This window comes from Microtus pennsylvanicus, chromosome 12, assembly GCF_037038515.1.
Source record: "Microtus pennsylvanicus isolate mMicPen1 chromosome 12, mMicPen1.hap1, whole genome shotgun sequence".
NCBI lineage: Eukaryota > Metazoa > Chordata > Mammalia > Rodentia > Cricetidae > Microtus > Microtus pennsylvanicus.
In genome coordinates this window covers 62,125,845-62,148,297 of record NC_134590.1, presented here as the reverse complement: position 1 = coordinate 62,148,297, position 22,453 = coordinate 62,125,845, and the positions used below count along the sequence as shown (strand labels likewise).

The 22,453-nt window shown below is 50.1% G+C and overlaps 1 protein-coding gene across 5 annotated transcripts in view; it reads left to right on the top strand.

Moving 5' to 3' along the window:
- The first annotated feature begins 8,007 nt into the window (after positions 1-8,007).
- Positions 8,008-22,453, top strand: part of Rgs12 (regulator of G protein signaling 12) — a 100,761-nt gene continuing 86,315 nt past the window's right edge. For all 5 annotated transcript variants that reach the window (XM_075943825.1, XM_075943824.1, XM_075943826.1 and 2 more), the window contains exon 1: positions 8,008-8,087. The gene's annotated coding sequence lies outside the window, so the exon portion shown is untranslated. The remainder of the gene's footprint in view (positions 8,088-22,453) is intronic.

The window sequence follows — 22,453 nt, the reverse complement described above, 5'->3', positions numbered from 1 at the left end:
ACTGAGTCATGTGGCTAATATAGATAAGAACAATGGGTTAATATAAGTTACAAGAGTTAGCAAGAAGCCTGAGCTAATGGGCCAATCAGTTTATAAGTAATGCAGACTCTCTGTGTGATTTCTTTGGGTCTGAATGGCTGCGGGAACCGGGCAGGACAGAAACCCCAACAAGCAGGCCCTCATGTTACAGGGGATACACACTAGTGATGGGGGTGACCATCTGAACCAGAGCACTGGTCCCACTCTGGTGGGCTGGTAAAGTCTCAAGTATCTGTTAGCACTGTACCAGCGGGTGTCTGCCCTGGCCATGCTCAGCCTGAAGCCATGTTGCATTTGTCCTCCCCAGAAAGTAATTTTGGCTTTCTGAGTTTTCATGGGGCAAGGGTAGACACATGTCCAGATGAACAGTTAGTGCAGATGCTGTTCTGGTTACATTAATCTTCAGCTTCCCTGTCCTCTTTCTCTATAAGGAACAGGCTTTTCTTAATCTTGATTTTAAAGGGTCTTTTTGAGGAAATGTTGGGCGCTGTTCGTGGCGGCTTTCTTTATTTAGGTGTAACGTGTCCAGCCTCTTTCACCTGTCTGAACCATGTTTCTGGTATGAGCAGTATCAGAAAAGAAGCCCTCCCAGGTTGGTTCCAACTTGTTTCTTTCCTGACTTAAAAAAAAAATAATCAAGGAGCCGGATGGTGGTGGCGCACGCCTTTAATCCCAGCACTCGGGAGGCAGAGGCAGGCGGATCTCTGTGAGTTCGAGACCAGCCTGGTCTACAAGAGCTAGTTCCAGGACAGGCTCCAAAACCACAGAGAAACCCTGTCTGGAAAAACCAAAAAAAAAAAAATCAGGGGCTGAAGAGATGGCTCAGAGGTTAAGAGCACTGACTGATTTTCCAGAGGTCCTGAGTTCAATTCCCAGCAACCACATGGTGGCTCACAACCATCTGTAATGAGATCTGGTGCCCTCTCCTGGTCTGCAGCATATGTGTAGGGAAAACACTGTATACATAATGAATAAATAAATCTTAAAAAAAAAAAAACAGGATGTAATTATTTTTTTCTTATTTATGTACATGTGTGAGATTGCATGAATTTATGTGCTGCACATGTGTGTAGAAACTGTGGAACCCAGAAGAGAGCTCCAGATGCTTTGGAGCTGAATTTACAAGCGATTGTAATCTAACTGATGTGGGTGCTGAGAGCCAAATCCTGGTCCTCTTCAAGAAGAACGGTCGCTCTGGACTGCAGAGCCTTCTCTCCAGCCTTTCTAGCTCTTATCAGCATCCAGTCCCTACGCTGGAAGGGATGAACTGAAAACTCTAGTGGAGGAGTCTAGACAAGGAGGCCTTGGAACATAAGAGAAAACCAAGAGGAGGAGAGACCCAGCTCATAGTTTTTAACAAAGTCATTTTTAGTGTCCATGGTCACTGGCCTTCCCATGGTGTGGTCACTCATAGCATTTGATGAGGGGCTGTGTGGCTTCTCAGCAAGCATTTGATCCAAAGCAGTTTAGCTTCTAGAATTAGCCTAGTACTTTATCATTTAAGGGTCTTCGCCGTTCTTTCAGTTTTACCCGAGGAGAGAGGGTACCAAGGCATTTTGTAGTCCAAGTTAGTATCTGTGCTGGCTAGCTATCAACTTGACAATAGCTATCACGTTATCTGAGAGAAGGACACCTCAACTGAGAAAATGCCTCTGTAAGATCAGGCTGTGGGCCAACATGTAGAGCATTTTCTTAGTTAGTGATTGATGGGGGAGGGTCCAGCCCATTGTGGGTGGTGTCACCCCTAGGCTGGTGGTCCTGGGTTCTGTAAGAAAGCAGGCTGAACATGCCATGGGGAGCAAGCCAGTCAGTGGCATCCTTCCATGGTCTCTGCCTCAGCTCCAGCCTCCGTTTGAGTTGCTGTCCTGACCTCCTTTGATGATGAACAGCAATACGAAAGTGTAAACTAAATAAACTCTTTTCTCTCCAAGTTTCTTTTTGTCATGGTATTTTATCACAGCCCTGGAAACCCCAAGACAGTATCCAAGGCTCCCATTATCCAAGTCTCTATTTTGTGTTAAATCTCAGGACTAAATGCTAAGAATGTTATTGTTACTTAATTGGCTGTAGAGCTGGGGAGTGGAGATGTGTCAAGCGATTAGTGAAATGGTTCACAGTGACATTAGCTATCTCAGTCCACCTGCCTTAGGCATCTCAGTGTGCCTAGATGCTTTCAAACCTTGGAATGACCTGCGCCCAGAATTTCTTTCCCCTGAAGCTGTTTGTGAAGGTTCTGATTATGAACTCTGCAATGGACCACACAACCAATGATGGCTATTTCGCTATAGTGTATGTATGTATATATATATATATATATATATATATATATATATACATACATATATATATATATACATATATATATATATATATATATATCCCTAGGATAGCTACACACATTGTCTGGGGACACAGTGACCTCTTTCATATATTGAAACCTTATTTTTTTTTTGAGACAGGCTTCCTCTGTGTAACAGTCCTGGCTGTCCTGGAACTCATTTTGTAGACCAGGCTGGCCTCAAACTCAGAGATCCGCCTGCTTCTGCCTCCCAAGTGCTGGGATTAAATGCATGTGGCACCACTGCCCGGTTTGAGACCAGTACCCTTACTGATGTGGCCAGCATTTCCTTCCTACCAGGTAGAACCCGCTTCCCTTCTCCTATTTTGGTAACCCCTATGTCAGTTTGCTAAAGATGGATGTTCCAACATTACAGAAGAACTTTGGGTGACTGTCCAGGCAGTGAGATGTCTGTGAATTCTAGAGTTTTGGAAGTTGTTTACAATGTACTTCCTGTTTACTTAGGTAATATTATATCCTTCTGGAGTCTTTGATACAGTTGAAGAATTTATAGTTTAGTTTGTCTTTACTTATGATAAAAGATAAAGTAGATATAAATATTGCAACTATAATTCTTATTTGATACCTGTTTCATTCTATGAAATATTACTATGTTAAAGTTAAAACCTTTTTATTTAAACAGAAAAGGGGAGGTGATGTGGGATCCCCCTCTGTATGTTGTGAATACCATTAGTTAATAAAGAAACTGCTTTGAGCCTATAGCAGAGCAAGGCAGAAGAGAGCAGGGAAAACTAAACTGAATGCTGGGAGAAAGGAGGCAGGGTCAGAGAGAAGGCATGGAGCTGCCATCAGAGACAGACATGCTGAAACTTTGCTGGTAAGCCACTGACACGTGGTGATACATAGATTAATGGAAATGGGTTAAATTACTATGTAAGAGCTAGCCAATAAGAAGCTAGAGCTAATGGGCCAAGCAGTGATTTAATTAATATAGTTTCTGTGATTATTTTGGAAGTTTGGGTGGTAGAGAAATGAACAAGTGGCCTCCCTACACATGCTTGTCCCCAATCTCCCTAGAAAGTTCACATAACCTGTTGCCGAGGCATCCCTTCACTGGTGTTTGAACCTGCTCCTTCAGGACTCCCACACAGACTGAAGGCCCACAGCTCTCTAGAGTCTCCCAGGACTCCCGCACCAAACTGGAACTGCGGAGACATGCAGTCTGAACCACTACTGTATTATTGGCCTTTCCATCAGGAGAGAGGTCATTGCCAGACTACCCAGACCACAGCTTGTAAAGCACTCTAGACCCCCCCCCCACATCTATTTAGACTCATTCTGTCATTCCCATCCCTGTGGAGAGCCCCGACTACTGTGCTTCTTGTTGGTGCTTCATCACAGCAATGCAAAGTTCACACAGGAGTCAAGCAAGTCCAGAGCAAGTGGGTGGATGATCATCTTGAGGCTGGAGAATCATCCCCAAGTCCTGGGCACCCACGATGGGCTTGGCTCAGGGCAGTCCAGGCCCTCCCCAGGGCTTTGCTGCCCTGCCCCCAACTATAGCTCTCCCAGACTAGTAGCTTTGCAGTCCTAAACCCCTGCCATACCCAACCATTCTGAAACTTTTTTTCTTTTTCTTTCTTTCTTTTTTTTTTTAACAGACCTGTTTCTCCGTATAACAATACTTGGCTGTCATAGAACTCATTCTGTAGACCAGGCTGACTTAGAATTCAGAGATCAGTCTGCCTCTGCCTCCCAAGCGCTGGGATTCAAGGTGTGTGCCATCTTGCCCTGCTTCACTCTGGCAGAGTTCTAGTGTGGCTGTGATAGCACAAATGGGTCCTTTAAGAAGAACATTTCTACACAGGATGCTGATGTTCTCATGTCTGTGGACATCCATCTGGGCAGCAAAGTCCTTTTCGGCTTTGTGAAACTGCCGAGGCTATACCTGAAGGAGCTCCCTGTCCCCAACGCCCCAGCCCTGCTGAGAACCAAGAGAAATAAAAAAGCTCCAGGCAGGAGCAGCCTGGTGTAGTTAGTGATTCTATGCTCTGCTCAGCAGCAATATGGTCTATTAATTGATGCATCTTCTATTTGGTAACAGTCTTCCTAATTAACACAGACTCTATTTAGTAACAGTATGTCCTATTTAATTTCTTTCGTGTGTTCTGGTGAAAAACATTATGCTTCATTTAATATCTTTCATATGTTTGTTCCTCATGCATTCTGAAACACAGGGTGCAGCTGGTGGTGCCAACAGACCATGGAGGACGGATGCTCCCCGTGGAGAGCTTTCCAGTGGGAGGGGTCTGAGCTCTTAGAGCCTGGCATTTCAGGTGGGGCAGGGTAAGAAAGGGCAAGCCAGTTCATTTTAGTGCTGAGGCCTCAGCTTTTGCTTCTCCTCCCCAGCTGGCTCTGCCAGGAGCTCGAATGGCAGTCACCCATGCTGGGCCAGCTGCTTGCAGCTTCTCGAGCCTTATGCTTGCATTCATAGATATTGCATCCCCAAGGCCTAGCTGTTGCAGAGCACTGGTGAGTACTCCAAAGCATTTGGCAGTTGAAGTCTGGGTCTTTGTATGTGTATGGCTTTGTGGGGCAGTATTGCACAGCTGCCTTCCCCATGTGCCCTTCAGTGATAGGCATACAGCCTGGTGGGTGCCCAGGAAGGTTATGGGTGGGGCAGGGATGAGCGCTGGTTCCAGAGGACAACCCCAGAGCTGAGCCTATACAGGTGAGCAGGTGACAAGTCAAGGTTTGGCCAATAGGTGGAGCAGCATCTTCACCAGAGCAGAGGGGCCTGGGGGGCAGGGAAGGGAAGAGGGCTGCTGGACACCTGGGCAGTGTAGGGTAAAGGGCCAGGGAAAGAACACCCTGACTCTAACTTAACCCCACGACCTTGACTTCATAGCTAGGAGGAGCTGAGTAGGGGAACAAAGTGCAGAGAGGCAGCATGGAGCGGAGGTGAGAAAGCTTGGGCATAGTCTTTTCCAGTTCCCCCATCGCTACAGCAGTTGTACAGGTACTGAATAATATTGGGACCTAGGGCACCATTACATGGCCGTTTGGATTAATAATCTAAGGGGTACTGTGGCCAAATTCAATTGGAAAGGCGAATAAATTTAGGGTACCTCAGGTGGGGTGTAGAGGCTGGAGGTTGTCTAAGAGGTATCTCAATGGGAAATGAGAGGGTGTGGAAGACACCATAGATGAGAGAGAAGGAAAACGTCACTGCCCTCTGTAGTCACAGGCATCTCCAGGGCTCAGGAGGACCAAAATGAGGACCAAGCTGCTCAGTGGGTCATCACTACACTCAGTGGGGGTCAGGGTCTTAGCCTGGCTAAGCCACAGGAGAGACTTGGTTCCAGGGCATCTGTAAAGTCCAGAAGGTGAAGAGGAAAAGCAGGCTGGAGGGGGTGGTGTGTCTCATTCATTGGCAAGGGTCAGGTAACAGAGTCACCAAAGTCACAAGGGCTTAGAGGAGCTGTGGCAGCTCTGAAGGGAAGACAGGAGAAGAGGGCAGGAAGGGCCCAGTTTGGCCTAAGGAAACTGCAGGATTGCAGCTCCAGGGGTGTGGGATGGGGCCAGGTGAAGGGGGGCCAGCTGTAGCCTTAAAGACCTTGCCTGGGGTACCTCTGCCTCCAAGAATACCAAAGGAGTGCTGGACACTCAATGATCACTTCCTCCCACTTGGAAATATTTGCACCTACCAAAGGGTAAACTTACCTAATTGCTACCGGTGGATGGAATGCCAAGTGACTGGGGAGTTTGCTGTGGGTAGAACAGATATGAGGGACAGGGGCCACTGTGGCCCAGACCCTGAGGGGGAACACAGGCACCGGGAGAGCCTATCAGAATCACAGGATCAAATGCAAGTGCTCTGCTCCTCGAGGGGAAAGTCCCCAGTGAGTGTTGCAGCTCTGCTCCAGGGGAGGTTTTCCCCAACGCAAGTGAGACAGCTCTGTTCTGGCAGGGAACATTTTGGGCCACGTCTCCATACTTCCACTACAGCGCTAAGCAAGTTTATGGCAGGCCCCAGCAGGGAAGACCAAAGCTGCAGGTATGCGCATTTGCCTTTCTAGGTCTGTCTTATTACACTCAGCATAAAGCCCTCGAGTTCATTCTCAAGGCTGTATAGACTGCTATTGTATCCCACTTCTTCATTCCCATGCTTATAGGTGGGGGAAAAAGACAGAAGAGAAGGGAGCAGGGCCAAGAAAGAAAGGGCAGAGAGATTCTGAGAGGTTGAAGGAGTTGAGTGAGGCCAAGGTGAGAGAGAGGTGTGAGGTTGTGCTGCCTGCACAGAAACAGGGTCCTATGCTATTGCTACCGGCCCAGTGTCACAGGGCTGCCTGCTCAGGACACATGGACAGTCAGTGTCTACCCATGCAGCAACCTGAAACTGCACCTGACAGAACCCAGGGGGTGCTGTCCTTCTGGAAGCATGTACATTTTCCGATTTAAGGGAGGAGGTGAATCTTGAAAGTTATTGCTGTGGGACTTTCGTAATGATTTAATCTCAAGTCCAAGAAGCTTGAGCCAGGTTGGGGTAGTGTTTGAGAAAAACAGAGCTCAGCCAGTGAATTCCTGGACTGGACTTTTTTTTTCCCTCTCTTAACATTTAAGATATTTCAGTAATACGCCCAGCGGACTGTTTTCTGAAAGTTTCTGAATGAACGAAACCGCCGAAGAAGCTGTGGTTGCTAGGAAGACAGCTTGCGAAGGGAAGGGGAACCCCGCCTTCGTCGTGTTTCTCCAAAGGAAGGTCTCCTTGGGGATAGATAAGGCTCGGTGCTCTGGAAAGGTTGGGCGAAGGAGCTAGAAAACCAGCTTGTGCAGCTGCTGTGTATTGCCCGGGAGTGCTTGGAGCAGGGAAGGTACACCTCTATCGCAAACGCACACCTCTCTGGGGAATCACCCCTCTCGTGGCAGGTGCGCAACTCCCCTCCCACCCCTCACAAGTGAATCGTGTCTCAGCTCTGCTTCCTGAAAAAGGACGAAGTGATCACCTTTCTCTACACGCGAAGGAGTTCACACTTTCCAGCCACACAAAAAAGAAACATTTCTGGTGTTTGCGGCTCGGTGGGACACCTCAGCCCCACAGTTAGACCATCACCGCCTCCACTGGGCGGAAGTCCCGCCCCGAGTGCAGGCCCCGCCCCGCCCCTGCCTAGCCCTTTGCCCAGGAGGTTGTGCTTTCCGTTAGGTCTTATGTCCCGGGCACGCCCCTACTTCCTGAGCACTCCAATCCTGGGAGCCCGACCCCGTCTGTCCCCAATAGCTGGACCCCGCCCCACCAGAAGCCCCGCCTTCAGAAGCAGGCACCCCCCCCCTCACCCCCCAGTCGGTCCCTACACAGGCAATCCAACGGTCTGACCCCCTCCCCCTCCTCAAATCCGGTCCCCTAAACACTGAACCCTCCAAAACACGGAGCCCCGGAGGATCCAGAGTGAAGCCCGCCCCCGAGACCCTGAGTCCCTCCCTTCAAATTGGCTGGACCCCGCCCTCCCTAGAGCCACGCCCCCAGAAGCTGGACTTTGCGGGTCCGAGTCCGGGACAACGGCCTGACCCGCCCCTCACCGAGCCCCGCCCCCTAGACCCTGGGCCCCGCCCTACAGTTCCGCCCCCTGGAGCCCGAGCTCCGCTATCAGGGGTCAGACCCCGCCCCTCCCGGAGCCCCGCCCCCGGCCCGGCGACGGTGGTGACCGTTGGTGCTTTCGGCGGGCGCCCAGCGGGAGCAAGCGGCGGCCCGGTAGGTGAGCGGGGCCGGCGCGCCTCCTCGCGCGTCTTTCTTCCCTGGCGCGCGCCCCCGCACGGCCCGGGCTGGTCGGCTTGCGGGCGGCCGTGGGGCCGAGCTCGGGCGCCGCCCGCGCCTTCTTTGTTCGCGCGGGACTCCGGGAACTTGCTCGCGCGGACGACGGCCGGGGTCCCGCACAGGCCGGATGTGCAGGTTCTGCACGGGCCGCAGCCCACCGGACCCGGGCGGGATCTGACCCGGCTCAGAAGCGGGTCCAGCCGGCAGTGAGGGGGATTTAAAGTCTAACTCAGCCCGCGGCTGCATTGTTTGGGCAGAGACCGTTTCCAAGGACCCGAACTGAGGAAATGTAGGGCAAGAACGCAGAGCAGCCCACAGCGAGAATTATGGAGGGGCTAGAGCTGTGGAGTGTAGACAAGGGGTCCCAGAGCTGTCGAGTGTAGACATGGGTTCAGACCTATGGCGTATAGATGAGAGCGGAACTGGATAGGCAGGGGACTCAGCTGTGGAATGTAGCGGGGGTGGGGGCTCAGAACCCTTTAGTGTAGACAGAGGGGCTCTGACCCATAGAGTACAGATAGAGGGGCCTAGGCTCCTGGAATGGGCTCAGACCCGGGGAGTGTAGATGAGGGAAAGCTGGCACAGGGAAGTCGCCCTGGGAGTGAAACCTTGAGCTACAGTAAGCAACTGGTGTGTATGGGTGGGGGGAGAGGAGCAAAATCAATTTTGAATCAAGAGGTCGTGCTTAAGTTTTCAGTTTCTGAAGGAAGCACTATTGTCGGTATGAAGTTTCTGCTGCAGAAAAACGGGAATAAAAATGTTACACCTTTTTCATTTGGGGGCCGGATGACAAGAACCAAGTAGTCAGGACCTGGACTTCAGGGACACTGTTGGGACAGAGAAAGTCATGAGAGAAGATGGGCAATTAAGGCTCTTGGCTAGGACCTTGAAGCTTCTTGGCCCCTACCCTGGGGGAGTGTCATGCAGAAGGAGGGTTGCCTCTGACAGGGACGAGGAGAGGCCAGAGAGCTGGCAGAGGTCAGCAAATCCCAGAGCTGAGGAAAAGCCCTCAGACTTGGGGTGGTGTATGTGTTCCAGGCTTTGGGAAGGCAAGGTCCATACTGAGGACCAAACTGCAGTGCATCCCTCCTGAGTGCCAGCTTGTGACAGGAGGCACTTTGTGGTTCTACATGTCACACAGGAGGGTCAAGGACGGGCTCATTTTTTGCCTTACGTTTAGAACAACAGCCTCAAGAGGATGGATGGTGGGCGTCACAGAGGTGATGCTGAGCCTGGTCACTGGCTGCTGCAGTAGGTCCTTCGAGGATCCCAGGGTGGGAGAGGCTGAGGCTGAGCACTGTATTTCTAATCCCGTTGTCATTTGACATTTGTGTCTGAGACAGGCCCAACGTGCTGGTTCCATCTGGCTGAGGGAGCATGCTGGCAGCAAGTGCACGAAGATGGTATCGGGTGGCTGAGGGCCCTTAACATTGTGTGCATGTATGTGTGCGTGTGTGTGCGAGAGAGAGAGAGAGAGAGAGAGAGAGAGAGAGAGAGAGAGAGAGAGAGAGAGAGAGTTTGCTGGAAACCTTGCAAACATTTACTTACTAGTCAGCACTTGCTTTAGTTTCCTATTGAGCTATTGCAGAGACTTAAATTTAGTGGCTTAAAACAACAGTTCATTCTTCATGGCTCCGGATGCCAGGAGTGTGCAGTGGGCCTCACTGGCCACATGTCCTTTGGGAAAGCTCAGGGAGAATCTCCATACTTCTCATGTCAGGTGGACACTAGTCTCATCCCTGGGTTCAGGGCTTGGTTCCAGCATCACACAGCTTTCTCGTAAACCTCCTTCTGCTTTGGTCTTTAAGGACATTTAGAGTTGCCAGGAGATTTGAAGTTCTCAGTTTACATCTGCAAAGACCCTGGTGTGGTTTCCCCTTCTCACTGAGGAACAGCTGTGTCCTGCTTTTTCCCCAGGGTGGGACACATGGATCTACCCAAGGGTCCTACACAGCAAGGACTGTGGTAGCTTGTGGTTTTGCTGCCCATCTGTGAAAGGGTGCGGTGTCCATTTATTCTCTTTAGGAAGGTGGGGGTTCCCACTCCTTCGGCAATCCAGTGAAAACTACAGTCTCCAGAAATCTGCTCAGTAGTAGCCTGAACCCCAGCACTCAGGAGGATGGTAAGCTTGATGCTGAAGCCTGGGCCAAGTGAGACCTTGGCCCAACAAAAATCACCGCACTAGAGAGATGGCTCAGTGGTTGAGAGTGTGTACTTACTGGTCTTGCAGAGGAACCATGTTTGGTTTCTAGAACCTGCCTTGGACAGCTCACAACTCCCTATAGATCTAGTTCCAGAAGAACGGATGCCTCTGGCCTCCCCAGGCTCTGGACTGCATGAGCATTACACACATGTACACATAGTTTAGAAACAATCTTGCTGGCCTTGGTGGTGCATGCCCTTAATCCCAGCACTGGGGAGGCAGAGGCAGGCGGACCTGTGAGTTCGCGGCCAGCCTGGTTACAAATCAAGTTCCAGGACAGCACGGGCTACACAGGGAAACCCTGCCTCAAAATACAAAACAAACAAACAGCACCCCCCCCAAAACCCAAAAAAGCCCCCAAACATTAAATCCCAAAGCAAACAAGCCCAAATATACATGGGAACTTGGCTTCTGATTTTCAGGGGCTACCATTTTAGAAACTCCAGGCTTCTCCCGTGCAGAAGTTGTTTGTTCCAGGCAGGCACTAACCTGGTTAGTGACCGCACTCAATGTCCTTAAAGGTCTGGGGGTAAATGAGAGAAGGGGAGCACATTATTTGTCCTTTGTTTCCTTTCCTTGTTCTCTTATGACCTCACTGCCCCCATGAGTTCCCTGCCTTGTTCAGGCAGTCACATAGTCATGCACACACTCTGTGCTATATACATATATATTTTGTACATCACTCATCTATCTCTGAGCCATGGTCTTAGTTTTCCTTCCATGACACTGTTTGTTGGGAACTAACCCATGGGTTTAAATTCAACAGTGGCATTCTGTGCCACTTGCCCAGCCCCAGAGGGGCCACCCTAGGTGGATGGAGTCTCAAGTCTCTGTGCACTCACCCCCCCCATGTCTCATCTCTTAAAAAAAGATTTTTGTGTGTGTATGAATATTTTACCTACATGCATGTGTATGGACCATATGCATGCCTGTTGGATCCCCAAAGTTGTGGTTATGGATGATCATTGGCCACCATTTAAGTGCTGGAATGGAGCCAAGATCCCTTAACCACCGAATCATCTCTCCATGCCCCTTTAAATAGTGGGGCCTCTTACTTAAACCAGCTGCCATCACTGAGCTGAACAGGGCTTGGAGCACAGCTCCCATCATGCACTTGTGGGCTGATCTTGCTGTCACTGATGTGCCAGAACTGGATTTCATTACATCCTCATCTTAGTTCACACCTACAGCTGGTGGTACTGGAAGAGCCTTCTCCAGTCTGCCCTGAAGTCCAGAGATCTACAGAGCTGTTAGCTGGGGTCACCTGTGCTATACCGCTCTGTATTGGGTTCCTGTGTGCCAGGTTCCTCGTCTGATCTCAGATCCATCCTTGTCTTGCTAAAATTCTACTTTTTTAATAGCTAAGAAATGTAAAAGAGAACCTTTCCTCTTGATTTTGAAACCTTCCTTATGGGCTAGTTCCTTGTTAGTTTAGCTGGGTATAGAACTCTAGACAGTTATTCTGTCCTTTGTGCCGTTGATGCAGGGGACAGTTGTGAAGGCAATGTGGTAAGGTTAGCTAGGAACAGGAGAGCAGGGTGCCCCAGGATGTGGGGAGCTCAGGCTCCTCGGGTGGGACTATGGGCACCAAGGATTAGCCTTGTTTCTTTATAGTTGGGCTTGTCAGAGAAAATGTTGCTGCGTAGTGTTTGAGACACTGGACTGCCAAAAAATCTGTTGGTTTTTTATGTAGCATCTACTAATGTGTCTCATATTTTTGTGAAACCAGTCAACTGTCTTCAAAGACTCGCTTTGCACAGATTTAAAAACCACAAGCAGAACTATATATCAACTAGCGATAAAAAGGAAAGATCAAATAAAATGAAAGGGAAAAATTAGGACGGTTTACTTTAAATATTTCAGAGGTTTGGAACTGGTGTTTCTGGGATCACAACTGCCATGGCAGAGCCGTTGACAGTGAGGACCCCTGTCCTGACAGGCTGTGGCTTCTGCATGTTCTGTCTCTTTTCTAAAACTTGGGAGCCTAGACTGGTGCTCATAGTGAGAGGAATGAGTTGACAAATGTCCTCTGCCTAGCAGACTGTGGGCTCGGGTGGCATCCATTCTCAGTGCTAGCCCTGGTCTCAGCTGGCCGTGGGGGTCTCATGAAGTAGTGATGGAGGCTAGCTACTCTCTCTGCTGATTTCTTGGGTCAGTGTGCTGCTGCTATTGCATTTGAAGGTCCTCGACCTCTGGCAGGTGGGCCCCATGCAGTCAGGTCCTTGTTGGTTCCTATGGCTTATTGCTCCCTTCCCTGCAAAAGAATCGGGTCCTCAACCTGTGGGGGCACTGAAGAAATGGGCCTGTCAGTTTCTGCAGTGCTACAGTGCAGATCCCAGGGAACCAAGGGGCAGTGCCCGTTCCTGTGTTCTCTCACCCCATGCAATGGCACTGCACTGCATGAGCACCTCACCTCTGCTGTGCTCTGTGAGTAGCTGGAGGCCCTGTCTGCATGCACACAGTGCGCTCTCTAGCACCATATGTGTAGTGGGTGAGCCCAGGCAGTGTGAAGCGTTGCATTTTGGATCTCTAAGTGTTCTAGTCATTGGTGGCCTTGCATTGTCCCTTCTTTTATACTGGGAGCTTGTACATGTTTGTTTCTGTGACTAGGCTAGCCTTTGGGGTTTGCTAGTTGTGAACTTTACATCAGGAAAAATTATAGTTGCTCAAAGACAAGAAAAGCAAACCTTTTGCCTTTTGAGATAGTATCTTTGCTGCTAAATCTGAAAACAGGTAAGTGTGAGTTGAGCTTTGCCTGGAGGCAGGGTCCCTGCTGCCTCTGGACAGTCTGTGTTCCTGGTCTTCTCTCTTCTGAGGTCCCTGGGTATGCAACGAGTCCTGTTTATGGGAAACACTGCTCTTTGGGTCCTGGCAGCTTAGCTTGTATTTGGAGGGTGCATCAGGGAGCTGAGGTGAGCATGGGTAAGTCCTCTGGGGAAGGGCTGTGGAAGCCACCTGTGATCATTGTGCCTTGTCTCCTAAGGCTCGATATTTATGCTCAGTCAGCATTTGAAGCTTGTTTCATGTGACAGCTGTGACATTAGTCTAGCTGTGTTGCCTCTGACCCCTCCGCCTGTCAGGTGTCCTCAACTGTGATGATAGTGTGTATTTGGAGGAGCGGAGCAGGCCAAATGATGGCTGTCTTCACTTTCCTCTTTACCACCCCTACTTCTTTCTCCTTTGGAATGTTTTATTCTAAGGTGAACTCAGAGTCACTGTTTAAAGGAATTCTTCATACCTAATTTCTGTGCTGCAACTTAGCAGGATTGAGTGTTTGGTGTTAAGACTGACTGGAATAGGGAGAAAAGGGCTTGCTGTGTAAGAGAAGAGTTGACACATCTGTATGGTCCTAATGTTTGGCCTCAGGTTTCTTGGCATCTAAAATGTTAAAACCGCAGGGACTGACCATTGCAGAAACCCTGGAGGAACCCTGCCTATAGAAGAGCTTGGGAGGGGAGCAACACTATGCTTGCTTAGCCAGCCAGCACTGCTCCATCAGCCCCTGGGCACACTGCAGTGCAATGGCTGCCAAGATGCTCTCAAACACACTGGAGACATGAGCCGCCAAGGACTTGCAGCAGGCTCGGAGAACAGTCTCTGAACGGAGGTTTGGACCCGGGATGTAGGATGTGCTTGAGCTCATCTCTGCATTTGTCAATGGGATTAGTACACTCGAATGACGAGACCTTGAGCTACCAGGTGGCTATCCAGTGGTGGTCCCTCCCTCCAGTTCCTTGGCTTTCTTGTTGGAATAGCTCTGATGTTGCAGCTGTCGTCTTGTCCCAGACTCAATTTTAGGGAACCTGTCTGAAAACACCTTCCTATGCTTGGCCACCCAGGAACAAACAATGCTGTGGTGTATGTATTTCTAGTGTAGCGATGGAAGATCAAGTGATGATATTTTCATTTTGTGTTCTCTGTGACATTGGCCATCTACTGCGGAGCAGCAGGTCGTCCCCAGCACAGCATCTTACACTACACAGCGTGCTTCTGTGGTCAGCACTCACCCAGGTTGGGATTTAACTGTCAGTCCAAGCTGTGTTGGGAGGAGCTGCTTCCAGGTTTCACCTGTGGCAGTTGCTGGCTCTAGAAGATCCTCTTCCAAGGTTGCTAATACGGCTACTGGCAGACTTCCCATCTTGTTGGCTCCCTGTCATGTGGGTGTCTAGTTAGGGACGCTCACAACCTGACATCTCCCTCAGAGTGAGGGAGAGGGGGAGGGCAAGACAAAAGCCACAGTCCTTTTGTGACCTAGCCTCGGAGCTGACCCCTCATCACTTTTGCTGGGGTTTAGTAGTTGGAAGTGAGTCACTAGGTCCGTTTCGCGTCCAAGACAAGAATACTATTAAGGGCAGGATAAATAGGAGGCCTGGTTATGGGGCATCTCAGAGCTCCCTGTCAATTGCTGGTCCCAGTGCCCTTATCCTACATACAAGATGTGTTCCACAGCAGTAGCAGGTCAGACTCTAGCACTTGAGTTGGTTTGGTGCAGATGAGGGAGGGCCTGACTCAAACCTTTGGAGAGGAAACTGAAGGGACAAGCAGTCGGCCCACCTACCCATACCCAGGACAGATGTCCCCACTGCAGGCCTTCCTGCGCAGTGCAGAGAAGACTGAGAGATGAGATGGCCTCCGAGCTGTGGCCACCCTGAAGTCTAGACTGGGAATGGCTGCAGGGTTCTTGTTAAACCCCAAGACCTCAGTATTCCTCCCAGTCTGGTTTCTCCTCCTGGAATGTGCTCTTCCTGCAGCTGAGATACTGTCACCTGCTTCCTGTTGTGAGGGCTCACAGGATCCAGTGCCCACGTCCTCCTGAGGCCTTCTGCCTCTTCAGTTCCAGCTGGTAGTGTTTCTGATGCCATCGTTTTCTCAGAAACTTGATGGATCTGTGGATCTCCTTGTTGGCACTCCATTTGACCCGAGTCATGGCCTACAAGATAATCCCTGTTCGCTCTGTATGGTGAGGAATCAGGCCCCTCAGTTTTCCTGGGGCCCCCTTAGGACTCTGACTGTCTTGTTTAGACCGTGTACATCATAGGACAGCTTCACTAGCTGGTGCTTGCAAGCAGGGACTCCGGAGCCTTAGCTACCTGTTGGCTGCACAGAGGAGGTTTGGCTGTGAGGGATTATTTCTAGGAAGGTGCAGACTGGGGAGACAGGTGCAGGTGAGTGTTCCAGGGGAGTGGTAGACACAGTGTGTGGAACAGGAGACTGGAAGTTGTCCTCCTCGAGTCCTTTAGATTTCTTTGGCTTTAGCAGGGCTTCCTGCCTGTCTTGCATTGCATACCCCTCCATTGGTTACTTACTGGAGATGTGACCAATGATAGAGGTGCTGTCTGCTCTGCTAAATCGTGGGGCAGCTAGAGAGGCAGTGCTGTCTGCATGTGCCTGCCTTATAGGGTCACCAGTACAGGTAACCTGCAGGGAGTGGGCCTGCCCACAGCCACGACGTACTGTGCTGCTGCCCAGTTTGGAGAGCTCATGTGTCCCTAAAGGCAGTCATACTCACAGCACTTGTGGGGATGTCTGGTTGGGCTGGGCACAGGGTAATGGGTGAAGGGCTTGGGAGTAGAAAGCGAGGCAGCCCTAGTTTTCTCTCCTGGAGGATGGAAGGCCCTGTCACTATGGGCACCTGGGAAATGTGCCAGAGTGTTTGTCAGTCCTCTGGTGTTTGGTTTCCTTCTGAATGTGTGCTCAGCAAGATCCTTGGTGATTGATATGGCTATGTGTTTGGATATATATGGATATATACTGCTTGAGCCTGTGTGCAGTGCATCATGGGGGGAGCAGACGGTGGAGCAGAGCTTACCTCCTGACAGCCAGGAAGTGAAGGACAGGCAGGAAGGAACCAGGGTTCCAGTGCCCTTTCAGGGCACACCATGTCTTACCTCCTGGCAGCCAGGAAGTGAAGGACAGGCAGGAAGGAGCTGGTGTTCCAGTGCCCTTCCAGGGCACACCATGTCTCATTTCTTTTCCTGTTGCTGAGATAATACCTGACAGGCCATCCCAGGGAGGAGAGCTTGGCTCTAGCTCAGGGTTGGTTTAAGGGAATCCAGTTTAGCAAACTGTGGAAGGCATGGTGACTGGGGCATCATTGGTGGTGGGAACTTGCCGGGCAGATTGTCATATCTGTGCAGATCAGGAGGCAAGAACTCAGGCTGGAGCTGGACCAGGCTGTAGGGATAAGTCCCGCCCCTTAGGGGGCGTATTCGCCTCTGGCTAATGTTTACCTATAAATCTGGCGAGCTTGCTGCAGCACTTGCTTCTGCTTTCCTGGTCTCCACGGGAAGGATGGTTCTGTAAGTCTATTTCTCCATTAAAGCTATATATATATATTTTTACAATCTGTCTGCATTCGTTTACACTGTTACATTTTGGCGCCCAATGTGGGACTCGAACCCACGACCCTGAGATTAAGAGTTTCATGCTCTACCAACTGAGCCTTAGCCAAAGTTGGTTGACTCAACATTGCAAACGAGACTTTGGGTGATTTCCCAGGTAGTCAGTTGTCTCTGTCAATTGTTGCACATTTTGGATATATCTCGTTGTTAAGTAATATTTATTCCCTTCTCAGATCTTTGACGGAGTTGAAGATTATATAATTGTAGTTACTCTCTACATTATTTAGACTCCTTGAGATAGAATGTTTAGCAAAACTTTTGTTCTCAATATTGTTTGTTATATTTATTATTTGTTATTATTGTATATAGTTGTATTTGGTTTAGTTCTGTCTTATTTAGACAAAAGGGGGAGATGTAGGGATAAGTCCCGCCCCTTAGGGGGCGTGTTCGCCTTGGGCTAATGTTTACCTATAAATATGGCGAGTGCTGGAACGGTGGTTCTCTAAGTCTATTTCTCCATTAAAGTTATATATATATTTACAATCTGTCTGTATTCGTTTAACGCCGTTACACCAGGCTAATTCCCAGGGTCTGCTCCCCAGTGAGCCACTGCCTCCAGTAAAGTCCCATACCTTAAAGGTTTCACAGCTTCTCAGAACAGCACCACGAGCTGGAGATCAAGTGTTCGAAATACAAGGCCGTTGGTGACATTTCACATTCAAACCTTGACATATCTTAATGACCTAGCTTCCTCTAGTCAGCCCAGCCTCCCAAAGGTTCCTCCACTTCTCAGTAGTACTATGGAGCAACCCTTCTTTCTCTGGCTCAGCAGCTCTGGCAGAACTCTTGCTCTGAAGGCAGGGATGTGCCTTGCCCTCTAGATATGGGGCACCTTGCTAAAAGACCTGCCATAGCTATCTCTTTTTCTGCCACCATAACAAAAATACCCAACACTGGGGTACTCAGTAGGGTAACGACGTTTGAGTAACTCTCCAAATTTGACTAGCCCTTTCTGACTGGCCCCTGGTCAGTCTCATGGCCCTGGTGATCTAGCACCACAGAGTGAGAATGCAAGCAAGAGGAAGCCAGTAGGGAGGGGCCAAACACACCCTTTCTACAGCCTGCTCTGGTGGGAACTAACCCACTCCTGTGAGAGCAGCATCACTTCTTTTACAGGGTAGCCTAACGTGTTAAATGTTCCATTATTTTTTAATACTGTTGCATCGGTGAATTAATGTGAATTTGAGGGGGGCAAGTCTTACTCAGCACCTCTAGAAACCTCCCATTGTGGTTGCACATCCGTGTTCAAGCACACCAGGGCAGGAAGCAAGCCTGTGCAATTTGAGTGGCCCTGGGAGTGGGAGGTGGGAGCGTGTTCCAAGAAGAGGGTGCAGATGAGCTGGGTAGGTGATGGGAGTGGAGCCGGCATGTTCCTGCCTCATCTTGGTGCCTCCTCTCTTAGATTCTCTGCCCAGGGACCTGCAGTCCCTGAGTGGGCTCCCCAGGTGGGCCGTTTTCCCTGTTGTTTTTCTCGTGCCTGGCACGGAGAAAGCTCTCATGTTGATGTGTGCGACAGATGTGGGCACAGCAGCCTGCTCCTTTTAGTGAAGCTGTTTGAGGTGCTCATGGGAAGGCAGGCAGGGCATGGGTTCCCCCACGGTGGTCCACCTGTCCCCTGCTTTTCAGTGCAGATGATGCTCCTTGGCAGATGGAGAAGACCAACTGGTGACGGCAGAGATCTGAGCAGGACAGATCTCGTGTGGATGGCTGCAGGTCAGCTGGATCATCACATCCAGTGGAGACACAAGGTGGAGGTGCTGCCCTTTCTGGGCAGTCACCACAGGTTTCTGTCTTAGGAACGGGCAAAGCTGTGCTCATTCACACAGGTGCTGGTGTGAGGAGTGGCCAGCCCCTTGTGTTAGTGGGCTGGTCCTGGAGTGTTGGGGCCTGTGTGTGGCTGCTGGAGTTCTGTGCCCTCTCAGCCTAAGTGCTGTCTGTGGTACGTTCTTGTCCTTTTGCTCTGTTTTATGGGGGCACTCTCTGTGCTCTCTGCTCGGAGTGCACAGCTCCTTGTCTGTCTTTGTCTCTGAACCAACTAACCCACCATTGCCCCCACTAACCGTTACTCTCTCCCGGGATCCAAGCTGCTAGCTGCTCATTAGAGACTGGATAGAAGTAACAGGGTCCCTTGTTGTCTTGTCCTAACATTACAGCCCATGCCCCTTGAGTTGCAGGGTAGGTGGGGGCCCTCTCTTTTGGCAGCTACATGATCCCGCCCATTATTTATTCTCTGGGTTCCTTTATTCTTAGCCTCTCCCCCTTTAAAAAGTCAAACAAGGCCAGACATCCTCCCAGATGCTGGCACCTGGCTTCAATTTCAGCTGCGGTCAGAATTTCAGAATTCTCCACTCACACACAACCTACAATTTAAGTGTACAACCCCAAACATACCCTTGAGGTAGGGCCTCCTGTCTCCTTGCAGACAAACCCAGCTCATGTTCCATCCTCCTGTGCAGCTCAGGGACAGGGCCTCCAACCTCTCTGACGCCGTTTGCTCTGCTCTATGCTGTGGATGGCCACTGTCCAGCCCCATGTTTTGGGCTTAGGAGATGCTCTGTTGTGGTAGTCTGTCATAGTTTGGATAACTTTATCTTGAGGTGGCACCATCTGGTATCTGCATGTGCTTGACAAGGTTTTAGGGTGTTCTTAGGGGCTGGCTGTCTTCCTCTGACGTCTGGAGAGCTGACCTTGTCTCTGAGGGTGTTTGGACTCTGCTGGGATTGGGTTGTTGGGCATGCTTGTGGGAGATAAACATGCAGGAGACCAGTCATGGAGTGGAAATCCCTGGGATGGGGAGACAGCTGGGAGCCATTCTTAGAGACTGAACCTTCTAGAAGGGGCAGGGGAATGAGGAGAGAAGCTGCCACAAGAGGAAGGCCAGTCATGAGCTGGAGCCAGAAGGGAAGGGAGGGCCAGGTTTCAGAGGTCTGGGAGCACAATGAGGGGACCAAAGGGATACTGACGGGCTGGGGACACTGATGTAAAGAACTTGAGAGGGAACCCAGGACCCTAGGTGGGTGGGATGCCTTGTAGCAGAGGTGGTGTCATAAAACCATGTGACTGGGTGGTGGGGACAGCTTGAGGCCATGGGGTCTGGGTTTTCTAAGGAGGCTGGCTGTTGCATGGATGGGGGAGCAGTGCAGAGGGGAAGGGAGAGAAAGGGGAAGGGAGGCTTGGGAGATGATAGCTAGTGTTTATTTTTGTTTGTTTTTTAAGATAGGATTTCTCTGTGTAGCTCTGACTGGCCTCAAGCTCAGAGGTCCTCCGGCCTCTATCTCCCAAGTGATGGGATTAAAGGCTTGAGCCCCCATCGCCCGGCTCTAGCAAGCTTTTAAGGGAGAGCTAGAGCGGGGAGGGGGCTTGGAGTGCAGTTAGACAGAAGTTGGGTCCCTAAGGAGAAGAAACAGACAGAAGGGTCTTCAGTAGGCGAAGGACTCCCTGACTGAGAGCACCTGGGGATGTCTGCACCCAAGTGCTGGGTCGCCACTGCTTTGGGAGTAATTCGTGAAGCAGTAGGTATCAGAAGTCAGTGGTGTTGTCTGGTGCAGTGGCCTTGTGGGCCCCTGGTCTGTGGCCTGAGAGGTCTTCACAGAAAGGAACTTTTTTTTTCACCTTGCTGCTCTGTGCCTTGCTTGGTGACAACCATGTGGCTTAAGAACCTGCTGGTCCTACCTCTGCACTGTGTCCTGATGGGTCCAGATCCAGGTCTGCCAGGGTCAGGAGGATGGGTGGGTAGGAGGACAGGCCTGGACCTCCACAAGGTTCTTCATGAAGGGCCTAGGAATCTGGCTGCTACAGTAACTGGGAGGTCAGGGACCATCAACTTGAACCTGTGGGGTGGTGTCAGTGGGACAGCTGTTGGTCTTCGGTGTGTGCCTGATGTAGATGTTGGTGTAGGCGGTGCCCGGTAGGTTTTTGACAGCCACAGGTGTTGTGGGTGGGGGTAGGGAGCATAATTGCTGTGGGGGAGGGCAAGAGGTGGCCAGAGGATCTTCTGGGGGTAGGTCCCTGTTAGAGAATGTGGTTTGGTGGCACCTGTACTGATGAGGCTGTGCTCTGGAGGGCCTGTCTTGAGCCCAGTACCATCTGTGTCTGTGTTCCATAGACTGAGCCAGACAAGTGAGGGGTTTCTTGGCCCTGGAGGAGGGTGCTGCGTCTTTGGTCCTGGAGCAGCTTGCAGCGATTGGTTGATCTTCACAGTGACACCATGGTCAGCACTGTCCCAGGCAGATCATCCTGTGCTGTGTCTCTCCTGCAGTCCCTTGTGTTTGCTTCTGGAGCCACCAAAACAAGAAGCTATAAGGCTGAGCCATGTTGTGGCACCCATGGGTCTGGTGACCTCTCTAAAGTCACGGCGTCCCAGGGCTGAGTCTTCCTGGAGGCTTTGTTGTCTCCATCTTACATCCTGAGCCCTATCCTTGGGGCTCCAGACACACACGCTGTCTCTGCTGAATGACACCTCTCCCCATCTCTTTCCCTGGGTTCCAGGGTTCCATGGAGCTCCCTTGAATGGTCAGGACTATCTGTCTCCCTGTCTCATATCCTTCACATCAGCTTGTTTGCATGCTCTGTGGTTGGAGAGGGAGCATGCATGAGTGTGGGCATCACAGTGCAAGGGCCACAGTTCTGCCCATTGCTCCCCAGAGAAGACCCATGTAGTTGATTTTTTCTTTTTGTTTGTTTGCTTTCATTTCTTTTCTCTTCACCCTTTGGAGGCCCGTTGCCCAGCTTCCAAATAAATACATGGAGTCTTATTCTTTCTTATGAATGGCCGGTTTTAGCTTGTCTTGTTTCTAGCCAGCTTTTCTTAAATTATCCCATCTACCTTTTGTCTATGGGCTTTAACTTTCTCTGTTTCTGTATTTTTTTTTCTTCCCTTCTTGTTCTGTGTCTGACTGAGTGGCTGGGTGGTTACCTCTTCTTTTCTTGCTGCTTGATCCTTTTCTCCTTCCATTTATCCTTTCTGCCTGTCAACCCCACCTATTCTTGCCCCTGCCTTGCTATTGGTCATTCAGCACTTATTTAGGCCGACCAGGTGTTTTAGACAGACAAAATAATGCGGCTTCACGGAGTTAAACAAATGCAGCATAAAGAATGCAATACATCTTTGTGTCAGTAAACAAATGTTCCACAGCATAAACAAATGCAACACATCTTCAACTAATATTCCACAACAGATCCACTGAGATCTTAAAACAGCTTCTTGGTCATCTTCAGTGTGGAGTGGAGACTAGGGCTTCTCATATGCTAATCATTCTCTGTATAGGATTGTACTCCCAGATCCAGTATGTACATCTTATTGATGACTAATAAATTATTAATTTAGCATCACTTAGATATTAAATGATGCCATATTTTATAGATAAATTGTCCTTTCTTCACTCCTGTGTAGCAAAAGTAATTCTCAAACATGCATCTTGTGTCCCCTTGTTCTCACTGTTGGGACCATTCCTGCAGTCTCCTGATGAAGGCGTAAGTCACAAACAATGCCACACCAGTTTGGAATTATGATTAATAGGGTGGTATTTATTTAAAGGGGAAAAAACTTACAGATCACCGTCCCAGACAACAGCCCTCTGCGCAACCAGGAAGGGAGTCTAGTCGCCGGCAGAGCAGGAAGTGAAGAGAGAGAGGAGAGGAAAGTGGCAGCTTTTTTAAAGGGAGAGAGACCACGCCCCCATGGGCTGGTATCTCAGCGG